This window comes from Drosophila persimilis, unplaced genomic scaffold (assembly GCF_003286085.1).
Source record: "Drosophila persimilis strain 14011-0111.01,24,50 unplaced genomic scaffold, DperRS2 tig00000000-arrow-pilon, whole genome shotgun sequence".
Classification (NCBI taxonomy): domain Eukaryota; kingdom Metazoa; phylum Arthropoda; class Insecta; order Diptera; family Drosophilidae; genus Drosophila; species Drosophila persimilis.
Window position 1 is genome coordinate 10,713,374 of NW_020825288.1, and position 12,200 is coordinate 10,725,573.

The 12,200-nt window shown below is 44.7% G+C and overlaps 1 protein-coding gene across 1 annotated transcript in view; it reads left to right on the plus strand.

Moving 5' to 3' along the window:
• Positions 1-10,852: 10,852 nt before the first annotated feature.
• The window catches only part of LOC6587323 (rho GTPase-activating protein 7), a 91,456-nt gene continuing 90,108 nt past the window's right edge, over positions 10,853-12,200 (plus strand). The window contains exon 1 of the mRNA XM_026995431.1: positions 10,853-10,994. The gene's annotated coding sequence lies outside the window, so the exon portion shown is untranslated. The remainder of the gene's footprint in view (positions 10,995-12,200) is intronic.

A 12,200-nucleotide genomic window follows, 5' to 3' on the forward strand; every position in this document is an offset into this window, starting at 1 on the left:
AAATCGCTCAGCTCTGGCGCTGGCTTTGGCTTTGGCTAATTATGAACGCCTAATTACAAAGACGGATGCCACAAGATGCCCCCCCTTAGCATCTCTGCATTTGCGGCTCTCCATCCCGGACAGGGGCTGTGGCAGCTCCCGTCTAGCGTGCGAAAAGTTCAACACAAAAGGCAAAAACCCGCTTCGCTTCCACGCTGGAGGAGCGGGAGCGGTCGGTCTTGAATTATGATTTCAGAAAGCCAAGCCGCGCGTGGCAGCAGCAGCAGCAGCAGCAACAACTTTGGCCGGCTGACTGACTTTTCCGCCCGGGCTTTGATTTATGTGGCAGCTGTGACACGGCGGCTTCGTAGCGTTCTCTATAATTACAGAGAGCCCAGTCAGACAGTCAGTCAGATAGTCGGGGCAGACTCGGCGGCGGCACCATGAAATTGTAGGCAGAAAATCAAGCCAAGATATATATAGATATATATGCTATATATTCGTGTGTGTGTGCCTTGGAAGAATATGATCTCTCCCTTTTGGCCAGGCCAGGCCAGGCCAGGCCAGAGCCAGGGCCAGCTAGGTTTCTCTCACTCTTTGGCTTTGGCACTGTAAACATTGTTTTCACCACATGCTGTCATCGGCTTTTACCCCGCGACTCGGATACGCCGGGTCTAATGTTGTCAGCACTGCCTTGAGAGGGGGGAAAATTCATGGCGACTCTGAACTTAGCACCCGGACCGGATTCGCACATTGTAAAAATTCTGGAAATATGAGCTTCCGGGATTGTGGCCTGCCCCTGTCTCTGCCTGTGGCATGGTGTTGAGAGCCATTTTGTGGGGCATATGGCAAAGCTACTAAGAAGATACGATTAATAATCGACCGGGTGTGGCATGCCAGACAATGTGCAGGCCTTTGTTTTGTTAGAATGAAAAAGCTGCGACGCAGATTAAATAAAGTGAATACCGAATCCCACCGAATCGATTCGATTGCCTGTTCATGCAGGTCTCCAATATGTGCATTTATAGTGATCCATTCTAAAATGCTTACTGAAAATGTAAAAGCCGGTTGTAAAAGCTTTATTTTTTGTTTAAATCAGTAGTCGAATCGCCTGTTTTTTGTTCGTAATCCTATTTATGCCTTCTACAGCCATGGCTACGCTTCCTGCCATTCGTTGCAGGCTCCTGCTGCAAAATATAAATCCGATCAATCTGCAATTGAATTTACCAAAAATAAAGAAAGAAAAGAAAAGAAACACTTTCAATGCGGTGCTCCGGTGGTTCGATGAATGCAATCGGGCGGGCGTAACAAGTACACAAAGGCGAAGGCGAAGGCAAAGGCAAAGCCGCCGCCGCCGGCAGCTGCTGCTGCTGCTGCTGCCCGGATCGGTGACTGCTGCTGACCCATTTATGCAGATTTCGTTGCACCACAACAATGGATTGTACAACAACAACAATTACAACACAGAGAGGCAACAGCCATGCCATGTACTGCATCAAGTACAAGACAACACTCTGCTGGTTATTGCTCTGCTCTGCTCTGCTCTTGTTGCTGTTTCTTTAAAGGTTGTCGCAGTGCAGCAGTCGAGAATTTTTGGTCATTTGTCATGTTGATTTATATTTGGTCATTGGCATTTAATGCTTAACAAGAGTTTCGCGCGGCTCTGGCCCAAAAGCTGGCCTGCTTGCCTGCTGGCTGTAACCTTGAATGGCGGCCGCCACATCAATTTGGATCAGTCGGTGGGTTACCCTCTGGACTCTGCTGACTGCTGTTTTGTGCCCCATGTTGACACAGCTTGGGCTTTGTTGTGTGCCTGTAGATATAGCACAGTTTTCAGCTGGGGTGGGGGTGTTCTATATTGACTTTGACCTGAGTCATCCATCCATCCGTCCCTTCCCTTCCCTTCAGACCACTCTCACGATGAGCGAGGTGTCAGTTTATAGCTGACTTGCTTGCCGTCTGGCATTTATAATTGAAGGATCTGTCCCTGTCCTGCAATGGCTTATCTCCCTCTCTCCCTCTCTTTGGGCCAAAACAAACAGCACTTAAAATGTGTATGCGTGTGTGTGTTTCTTGTTTGCCTGCAAAGTAACAAGTGGCTGGCAGGCGGAAGTGGACTCGCACAGGATCCCGATACCCCCAAAGGCAAATAAAAATACGAACCCAGAGACGTGGGTCTATGTACTACCTGTGGAATAGAGCCATAAATACGAGTATGCTCGTTTGTCATAGAGCCCTGCTCCCTGCTCCTGTGGCTCAATGGACACTCCATGGGTATCATCCGCCCATTAATCATGCCATTGTGCCACAGCAGAACCGAATACGAATACGAATCCTGAGAGCCAAAACCAAATCCGGCAGCAGGGGCTCATCCATAAAAATTGGCGAGCAATAGAAATGCATTTTCCATCCAGGGGACCATCCTGTGGACCATCCAGGCGTGGGGTGGCGCTTAGATTAATGAATGCGTTGCGATTAGAATCAATTTGAATTAATGAACATTTAAGGCGACTTTGATTTTGTTTTGCCCACAAAAACACGCGCAGCAGGGAGTGGAGTGGAGTGGAGTGGAGTGGAGTGCGTGCCGAAACCGCAACCCGAACCCCGAACCCCGAAAGCAAATCAAAACAAAAGACTTAGGCAGCGAACTTGGCTGAGGTGATATTTGGCCAAGGCGCCGCCGCCGCCGCCGCCGCCGCCGCCGCCGCCGCCTGGCTTATTAATTTCACATGCCTTGGCCATAATGAAAAGCGATTTTATATGGCCGGGACCGGCCCGGGACCCGGCCTGCCGTCGTTTTGTAATCAAGTTAAATGCCTGCGCGTCCATAAAAACTTGACTTATCAGCCGGCAAGGCCAACAAATGGCGCAAATGCATTTAGGGGGAGTGCGGCATGGAGTTACGGGATGGCGTTTTTCCCCCAATTCAAGCCACAGGCCCATTCCATTCCAAGGAGATCTGCATATCTGCCGCATTTGGAGACACAGTCAGTGCAGTGCAGTGCAGTGCAGTGCGACCATTAACAGAACGATGTCGCTGAGTGAGTGCGCGAGTGCGAGCATTGCCTGACTTTTTTTATGGCACTTTTCTTCCACTCGCACTGTGGAAAATCCCCATACCATACAGCTTTATTGGCCAGCTTCCCGCTGTGCGCGAATATATAACTCTGTTTATCGCATTTTATTTCATTTGGCATTATTTATGCAGAAAGAGAAAAGTATACCCACACAGATACACACACACAGATGCAGTGGAAGTGGATGAGTGGATTGAGGAAGAGCTAATGCCCCTGCCTGCCTGCCATTGGCATTGAAAACTATTCAAAATATGCCCGAAAATATCTGCGTGGCATGTTTGGTTTTTGTTTTTGCTTTCGTTTTTTGTGTGTGGTTTACCTTTCATTGGAAATCAACAAAAACTCAGAAGCCAGACCATTGGAGTACCAACAGCAGACGCTATCGATCAAGCATGCAGCACACGGGATTGCCTGGGATCGGGATTGGAATGGGGATTGGAGCGGGAACGGGACCGGGACCGGGGGAACCCTCTCTCTCTCTCTCTCTCTCTCTTCTGCTTAGATTTCAACACAATGGACTCCTCTATAGTCGGGGGGTTTCGATTTCAAAGCCCAAGCGAGAACCCAGGCACGTAGCCTGTGGAAGGGAATCTCGGGAAGGGCAGGGGGGAATGGCTATGGATATGGGAATCTCTCTCTCTCTCTGTGACGTTGATGCGCACCTTTGATAAGGATGAGACCGACACGAACACACCTCAAAATGTTATGAAATGCGGGGGAATAAGGGAATGAAGAAACAAACCCAAACAAAACAGCTAATACTCGTAGAAGGGAATACCAGAGAGAGTAAAAGAGAGACAGAGACAGAACGAGAAAGAGAGCCGGAAAGCGTTGACATGGCTAATCCTGATGAATTGCTGTTAGCTGTTTTGTCTTGCCAAACATGTTACTTATGCAAAAAGGAAAGATAATACTGTAGAACATCTCAACTCTGAGGCTGAAATGCCTAGTCTATCTCCCAGCATATCCATTTCCAACTCTTTTCATTTAATTAGCTTTTGAGCTGTGGTGGAAAAGTGTTAAGTCCCATCATCCAAGGCGCTAATCAAATTTAGACAAACGAAAGTGTTAAGACGCTTTCCTGGAAACGGGCCACGAACTATTAAATGCTGGGCACACAATAGATCCGCAGATAAAACAATGCTCTGATAAGGTCTGAAAGATTTAAGACGGCGATATCCCATCCCCATTAAATCCTCCTCATAGAATCCATACAAAACCCGAAAGATATTATATTAAGCCATAGCCGAGGCTGTTACATGGGGTTTTATTTTTTATCGCCGCTTGTTAGCAGCGCGAAGTGTGTAAATTTACACACACTCTCTCGCATGCAGACGCCACAGGTGGAGTTTTCCCAGTTTTTCCATCTACCATTTCCTCTCTTTCTAGTTTTACTTTCAACGAAAAATTCTGTCTGGAAATTCGCTGGCTTCCAACCCAATCGAACTGCAACATGTATGAGTCGGTCGATCTCCTCTGTTAAATGCTCGCAACGAGCTGTTAACGCGCTGTGAGCAGTCTCTCTCTCTCTTTGAGTGCTTTTTTCATACCAAATGCAACTCGAACAACTTCGAACTGGGTTGGAGCGTGATTGCGTCTGCTGAATGAGCGTTTTTCATACCAAACGCAATCAGGTTCAAACCCGACTGCTATGAGCTTGGTATGAATATAATCCCACTCAAGTTGGGTCGGCTTTTTCCACTCAAAAAATATCGTCGTTTGGGTATGATCATGAATAACATGAATAACAGCCGAGGCGCATTCGACTAAAGTGAATCACACTCGAAAACACTGCCGCGGACGCAACAACGAAAGCAGCTCCGCGCTGGTTTTTCGAAAAATTTCCCGTTGATAAAATCGCACAAAAATCTCGATATTGATATTTTCGCAAAACAACAACAAAAAAATTAAAGAAAATATCAACTAAAAATATATTATCAAAAGGAAATAGATAGATATAGCTTCATATCGAGTCGGCAAAATCTAAACGGGTCGAGATAATGCCGCTGTTCTCCGCGGATTGTGGCTACGAAAACGAATGAAAACGAGAATACGATTGTGAGTTGTGAGTGAGCGTGTATCTGTGTGTCGGATGTATCTGAAAACCGTTGGATACGTTTTATGAATGAGCCACGAGCGGGGCAGAACGTGAACGAAATTTTTGTCAGAGAACCAACCCAAGTCGAAAATCGGGGAGAAAGAAATGCGATAAACAGACGCACACACACAAAAACCAACAAAAAATAAAGAGAATCGAAACGATAGCAAAGCTTCCCCAATAAGAAAGAAAACGTTTGTTTTGCTTCAACAACAGTAATAGCAACAATAACAATAACAAATACGAAAAAGAGAGAAAAGTCTCTTGGGTGGATAGCCGAAGTTTTAAGTGCTCTTTGAGATACTTTGAGACTCCATACTTACGTGCACCGTTGTTAAGGCTTATCAGTTAGAGTGATGTATATTTATGTGACATATGGATCAGATCTTGACCATTCCGAGATACTTGTATGTTTCCTATTCAAGCAATAGTACCCTTTGTTAGCGCATAAGCTGCTGAAACGAGCACGGAAAATGCAATTGCAATTGCAATTGCAATGAAAACAAACGCATCGTTTGTCACACATCTGGCTCTCACAGCACAGTATTTTTTGGCTTTAATTTCGCGCGTTGCCCCCCGCCAGCACCAGAATAATGGATTCCCCCTTTGAAAAACAGAGAAACAAAATATGAATTACAGGGAAAAATATAAAATTAAATAGTGCATAAAAATCAGTTTTCTTTGCGGCTCGGTTCCGTTTCGAAAAAATATTCTGGTGTGTGTGTGTGTGTGTGTGTTATTGCTGTTACTGTTTCCCTCTCTCTCTCTCTCTATCTCTGGCCCCCCAAATAGAGAGAGCGAGAGAGAGAGAGAGCGAACGCGCGTGCTTTTGTTTTTTTGTCGATTACTAAATTTTGTTGGTACGCCCCATAGAAAAAAAACATGACGAAATGTTGTTGTTGAAAACGAGCGCACAACAACAATAGAAATAAAAATAAAAGTGATTAGAAGAAAATAGAAACCACAGAATAAAAGGGGAAATACATACATTTATGTATGTGTGTATGAAAATATCAGATATATAGTGCATGAAGTATACAAAATAAAATTCTATTTGGTGTTTATGGAATTATACAAAGTGTTGTGAAATAAAAAATAAAAAATTACAGAGCGGAGCGAAGCGGAGAAGACACTACCAGACCAGTCTCAACGAAAGGCAGCTGCAAACGCATCTAAGAAAAAGGTAAATAGAGCTTCAAGACCCCATGCCGCTTATCATCGGGAGTGGGTAAACATTGGCTTATCTGTCTGTTCAGCGAGGGGTGGGGGTGTGTACGTACGAGTGTAGGCAGTATATGTACCTGGCCAGATCTGCAGATCTCTTGCGGTGGTTCGGGTTCCCAGAACAAAACCGTTCACGTTTAGATACATTTAGTGATTGTCGCTATGTTTGCAGATACTTTCACTCTAAAAACAGACACCACTCAGACCCCGTACTCTGCCACACACACACACACACACACACACACACACACACAGGCAGCTGCCTGGCTGTTGTCTCTCCTTTTCTTCCCTCCCGTTAGTTTGGGCCAGGCCAGCTTTATCTTGTCAGGCGTCGCGACGTCGTGTGTGTGCCAGGCCAGTCGAAGTAGTGATAGTGATAACCTATATAATATATGTACGCTACGAGTATTTTAACGGTTACCTAGTCCTAGTCGATAGAGCCATAAATACGAGTATGCTCGTTTGTCATAGAGCCCTGCTCCCTGCTCCCTGCTCCTGTGGCTCAATGGACACTCCATGGGTATCATCCGCCCATTAATCATGCCATTGTGCCACAGCAGAACCGAATACGAATACGAATCCTGAGAGCCAAAACCAAATCCGGCAGCAGGGGCTCATCCATAAAAATTGGCGAGCAATAGAAATGCATTTTCCATCCAGGGGACCATCCTGTGGACCATCCAGGCGTGGGGTGGCGCTTAGATTAATGAATGCGTTGCGATTAGAATCAATTTGAATTAATGAACATTTAAGGCGACTTTGATTTTGTTTTGCCCACAAAAACACGCGCAGCAGGGAGTGGAGTGGAGTGGAGTGGAGTGGAGTGCGTGCCGAAACCGCAACCCGAACCCCGAACCCCGAAAGCAAATCAAAACAAAAGACTTAGGCAGCGAACTTGGCTGAGGTGATATTTGGCCAAGGCGCCGCCGCCGCCGCCGCCGCCGCCGCCGCCGCCGCCTGGCTTATTAATTTCACATGCCTTGGCCATAATGAAAAGCGATTTTATATGGCCGGGACCGGCCCGGGACCCGGCCTGCCGTCGTTTTGTAATCAAGTTAAATGCCTGCGCGTCCATAAAAACTTGACTTATCAGCCGGCAAGGCCAACAAATGGCGCAAATGCATTTAGGGGGAGTGCGGCATGGAGTTACGGGATGGCGTTTTTCCCCCAATTCAAGCCACAGGCCCATTCCATTCCAAGGAGATCTGCATATCTGCCGCATTTGGAGACACAGTCAGTGCAGTGCAGTGCAGTGCAGTGCGACCATTAACAGAACGATGTCGCTGAGTGAGTGCGCGAGTGCGAGCATTGCCTGACTTTTTTTATGGCACTTTTCTTCCACTCGCACTGTGGAAAATCCCCATACCATACAGCTTTATTGGCCAGCTTCCCGCTGTGCGCGAATATATAACTCTGTTTATCGCATTTTATTTCATTTGGCATTATTTATGCAGAAAGAGAAAAGTATACCCACACAGATACACACACACAGATGCAGTGGAAGTGGATGAGTGGATTGAGGAAGAGCTAATGCCCCTGCCTGCCTGCCATTGGCATTGAAAACTATTCAAAATATGCCCGAAAATATCTGCGTGGCATGTTTGGTTTTTGTTTTTGCTTTCGTTTTTTGTGTGTGGTTTACCTTTCATTGGAAATCAACAAAAACTCAGAAGCCAGACCATTGGAGTACCAACAGCAGACGCTATCGATCAAGCATGCAGCACACGGGATTGCCTGGGATCGGGATTGGAATGGGGATTGGAGCGGGAACGGGACCGGGACCGGGGGAACCCTCTCTCTCTCTCTCTCTCTCTCTTCTGCTTAGATTTCAACACAATGGACTCCTCTATAGTCGGGGGGTTTCGATTTCAAAGCCCAAGCGAGAACCCAGGCACGTAGCCTGTGGAAGGGAATCTCGGGAAGGGCAGGGGGGAATGGCTATGGATATGGGAATCTCTCTCTCTCTCTGTGACGTTGATGCGCACCTTTGATAAGGATGAGACCGACACGAACACACCTCAAAATGTTATGAAATGCGGGGGAATAAGGGAATGAAGAAACAAACCCAAACAAAACAGCTAATACTCGTAGAAGGGAATACCAGAGAGAGTAAAAGAGAGACAGAGACAGAACGAGAAAGAGAGCCGGAAAGCGTTGACATGGCTAATCCTGATGAATTGCTGTTAGCTGTTTTGTCTTGCCAAACATGTTACTTATGCAAAAAGGAAAGATAATACTGTAGAACATCTCAACTCTGAGGCTGAAATGCCTAGTCTATCTCCCAGCATATCCATTTCCAACTCTTTTCATTTAATTAGCTTTTGAGCTGTGGTGGAAAAGTGTTAAGTCCCATCATCCAAGGCGCTAATCAAATTTAGACAAACGAAAGTGTTAAGACGCTTTCCTGGAAACGGGCCACGAACTATTAAATGCTGGGCACACAATAGATCCGCAGATAAAACAATGCTCTGATAAGGTCTGAAAGATTTAAGACGGCGATATCCCATCCCCATTAAATCCTCCTCATAGAATCCATACAAAACCCGAAAGATATTATATTAAGCCATAGCCGAGGCTGTTACATGGGGTTTTATTTTTTATCGCCGCTTGTTAGCAGCGCGAAGTGTGTAAATTTACACACACTCTCTCGCATGCAGACGCCACAGGTGGAGTTTTCCCAGTTTTTCCATCTACCATTTCCTCTCTTTCTAGTTTTACTTTCAACGAAAAATTCTGTCTGGAAATTCTCTGGCTTCCAACCCAATCGAACTGCAACATGTATGAGTCGGTCGATCTCCTCTGTTAAATGCTCGCAACGAGCTGTTAACGCGCTGTGAGCAGTCTCTCTCTCTCTTTGAGTGCTTTTTTCATACCAAATGCAACTCGAACCACTTCGAACTGGGTTGGAGCGTGATTGCGTCTGCCGAATGAGCGTTTTTTCATACCAAACGCAATCAGGTTCAAACCCGACTGCTATGAGCTTGGTATGAATATAATCCTACTCAAGTTGGGTCGGCTTTTTCCACTCAAAAAATATCGTCGTTTGGGTATGATCATGAATAACATGAATAACAGCCGAGGCGCATTCGACTAAAGTGAATCACACTCGAAAACACTGCCGCGGACGCAACAACGAAAGCAGCTCCGCGCTGGTTTTTCGAAAAATTTCCCGTTGATAAAATCGCACAAAAATCTCGATATTGATATTTTCGCAAAACAACAACAAAAAAATTAAAGAAAATATCAACTAAAAATATATTATCAAAAGGAAATAGATAGATATAGCTTCATATCGAGTCGGCAAAATCTAAACGGGTCGAGATAATGCCGCTGTTCTCCGCGGATTGTGGCTACGAAAACGAATGAAAACGAGAATACGATTGTGAGTTGTGAGTGAGCGTGTATCTGTGTGTCGGATGTATCTGAAAACCGTTGGATACGTTTTATGAATGAGCCACGAGCGGGGCAGAACGTGAACGAAATTTTTGTCAGAGAACCAACCCAAGTCGAAAATCGGGGAGAAAGAAATGCGATAAACAGACGCACACACACAAAAACCAACAAAAAATAAAGAGAATCGAAACGATAGCAAAGCTTCCCCAATAAGAAAGAAAACGTTTGTTTTGCTTCAACAACAGTAATAGCAACAATAACAATAACAAATACGAAAAAGAGAGAAAAGTCTCTTGGGTGGATAGCCGAAGTTTTAAGTGCTCTTTGAGATACTTTGAGACTCCATACTTACGTGCACCGTTGTTAAGGCTTATCAGTTAGAGTGATGTATATTTATGTGACATATGGATCAGATCTTGACCATTCCGAGATACTTGTATGTTTCCTATTCAAGCAATAGTACCCTTTGTTAGCGCATAAGCTGCTGAAACGAGCACGGAAAATGCAATTGCAATTGCAATTGCAATGAAAACAAACGCATCGTTTGTCACACATCTGGCTCTCACAGCACAGTATTTTTTGGCTTTAATTTCGCGCGTTGCCCCCCGCCAGCACCAGAATAATGGATTCCCCCTTTGAAAAACAGAGAAACAAAATATGAATTACAGGGAAAAATATAAAATTAAATAGTGCATAAAAATCAGTTTTCTTTGCGGCTCGGTTCCGTTTCGAAAAAATATTCTGGTGTGTGTGTGTGTGTGTGTGTGTGTTATTGCTGTTACTGTTTCCCTCTCTCTCTCTCTCTATCTCTGGCCCCCCAAATAGAGAGAGCGAGAGAGAGAGAGAGAGAGCGAACGCGCGTGCTTTTGTTTTTTTGTCGATTACTAAATTTTGTTGGTACGCCCCATAGAAAAAAAAACATGACGAAATGTTGTTGAAAACGAGCGCACAACAACAATAGAAATAAAAATAAAAGTGATTAGAAGAAAATAGAAACCACAGAATAAAAGGGGAAATACATACATTTATGTATGTGTGTATGAAAATATCAGATATATAGTGCATGAAGTATACAAAATAAAATTCTATTTGGTGTTTATGGAATTATACAAAGTGTTGTGAAATAAAAAATAAAAAATTACAGAGCGGAGCGAAGCGAAGCGGAGAAGACACTACCAGACCAGTCTCAACGAAAGGCAGCTGCAAACGCATCTAAGAAAAAGGTAAATAGAGCTTCAAGACCCCATGCCGCTTATCATCGGGAGTGGGTAAACATTGGCTTATCTGTCTGTTCAGCGAGGGGTGGGGGTGTGTACGTACGAGTGTAGGCAGTATATGTACCTGGCCAGATCTGCAGATCTCTTGCGGTGGTTCGGGTTCCCAGAACAAAACCGTTCACGTTTAGATACATTTAGTGATTGTCGCTATGTTTGCAGATACTTTCACTCTAAAAACAGACACCACTCAGACCCCGTACTCTGCCACACACACACACACACACACACACACAGGCAGCTGCCTGCCTGTTGTCTCTCCTTTTCTTCCCTCCCGTTAGTTTGGGCCAGGCCAGCTTTATCTTGTCAGGCGTCGCGACGTCGTGTGTGTGCCAGGCCAGTCGAAGTAGTGATAGTGATAACCTATATAATATATGTACGCTACGAGTATTTTAACGGTTAGCTAGTCCAACTTCTGGGGATATCTGAGATCTTGGGTTTTGTTTGGATTGTCAGCGTTGTTCTTTTTTTTTTTGATTCATTAATCATAAATCATAATCGTCGTTTACAGACAGGCCGACTCTAAGTGTGTGTCGAGTGAGCAGTGTTTGCTTTCTTGTTGGGTGGTAACCCCCTTATATTTATTTATTTACCTTTTGGTGTTTTCGGTTGATTTCATGGGAAAAGTGCTTTAAAAAATGCACAAAATATTCATATGTTAGTATGTGTGGCTGAAATGTTTCCTTTGATTTGCATTTTTATTGGGAACCCAACTAAAAAAATAATAATAATATCCGGTTCTATGTGAGTGCGTCATCGCCTAGGCCAACCCCCGAGAGACAGGGAGAGACCCCTACCAGAAACCCATGGATACGGTGCGATACGGTCTGGTCTGGTCTGGTTTGGTGTGTGTGTGTTTGCCCTTTATTTTTTACAGCATAGCCACCTTATACCTTATATGTATATAAACTTGTTTTGTTGTTGTTGTTGTTTATACTCTACATATATGTACAGATCTGTATGTAAATACGTACTTAAAGAAACACTTGTGCCTGGTGCCAACGATGATAAAACAGCAAATTCGGGTAAATAAAACTGAAACAATATTTCGGGTGTACTCCGTTTTGTCTGAAAAATAACCAACAAAAATAAGAAGAGAGCGTCAGTTACATGAACAACCGGGGATCACTCCCGGGACAGCTGATCGGGGATTGG